The sequence below is a fragment of the Wasmannia auropunctata genome, unplaced genomic scaffold (assembly GCF_000956235.1).
Source record: "Wasmannia auropunctata unplaced genomic scaffold, wasmannia.A_1.0 LD336078.1, whole genome shotgun sequence".
NCBI lineage: Eukaryota > Metazoa > Arthropoda > Insecta > Hymenoptera > Formicidae > Wasmannia > Wasmannia auropunctata.
This window is the reverse complement of record NW_012026812.1, coordinates 680,810-682,367: the sequence shown is the minus strand read 5'-3', so window position 1 is coordinate 682,367 and position 1,558 is coordinate 680,810.

The window sequence follows — 1,558 nt, the reverse complement described above, 5'->3', positions numbered from 1 at the left end:
TTTTATCGGTCTAACTGTGAGAACAAGAATTCAACAAATCGAATATTATTTATTTTTTAACATAAATCAATAATGATTTAAGAAAAAGTTATACATATTTCTTTAGTCATTTTTCTCGTAGAATCGATTGGCGTAATCAATTTGTTTCTCCGGTAATATTTTAATAATTTTTTTATAACAATTAGTTGCAAAATTGGGTTTTTTAAGGTACTTTTTGTGTCAAAAATGGTTTTTCATACTTCAGTTCTGTTTTCAAATAGTATTATGTTGATTTATTAATAAAAAATATTTTTGAGCGCAAATTTCGTGTTTCGAACCACTGTGCGTCGCCATTCGGCTCGTTTCCCGCGTTTGCGAGTGATCGCAACGTGTCCGTCGCCATTCGGCTCGTTTCCCGCGTTTGCGAGTAATCGCAACGTGTCCGTCGCCATTCGGCTCGTTTTCCGCGTTCGCGAGTGATCGCAACGTGCCGTCGCCATTCGGCTTGTTTCCCGCGTTCGCGAGTGATCGCAACGTGTTCGTTGCCATCCGGCACATCACCACGTACTACGGTGATTGTGTCCGTCGCCATTCGGCTTGTTTCCCGCGTCGCGAGTGATCGCGACGTGCCCGTCGCCATCCGGCTCGTTTCCCGCGTTCGCGAGTAATCGCAACGTGTTCGTTGCCATCAGGCACATTATCACGTACATTCAACGGTAATTGCGCCGTCGCCATTCGGCTCGTTTCCCGCGTTCGCGAGTGATCGCAACTTGTTCGTCGCCATTCGGCTCGTTTTCCCGCGCTCACGAGCGGTCGTCACGTGTTTGTCGCCATTCGGCTCGTCGCGCGAACGGTGACCGTGCTTGTCCCCTTCGTACTCGTTATCGGTGCCTAGTATCTATCCATTCGGCACGTGCTCTATGCCGTCTGCGATGGATCGCAAACAGCTCGACGCTCTCACGACCATCGAACTGGAGGAGAAGCTCACTTATTACAACCTCCCGGTCATGGATACGCGCGAAAAGTGCATCGACGCTCTCATGAGTTATTTCGAGCGTTCTACGGCAACGAATCAAGAAGTTCAAGGCGCTTCACAAGGGGAAAATGTTTCTACGGGTACCCCAAGCGTACCTTACGTTCGAATACGACGGCCAGTACCTCAAGGGCTAAAGGCACGTCAGTACATTTCTCGATTAACCTACCAACAGGTCAAATAACAGACCAGCAAGCGGGCCTGACAGGCGATCAAATGTTCCAGCTACTTTCCAATCAGATGATTCAGAATCAAGAGTTGATGGCTCAGCTTGCGCAATTGGTGGTTCAAGTCAGCAGCGCGCAAGTTCAAGTCCCAGCGGCATATCAAGCATCAAGGTCACCCACACCTCACAACGAATCTACCTTACTAGGAAATTTGGCCAATCCACAGGCCATTAAAATCTTGTCGATCCAAATCCCGTCTTTCAGCGGCGCGGCCGACGAGGACATTGAAGTATGGATCCGCAAGGTGGACCGTCTGGCTTCAATTCACGGAGCAAACGAGGGAGTTACTCTACTCGCCGCATCGAGCAAGCTGCTCAAG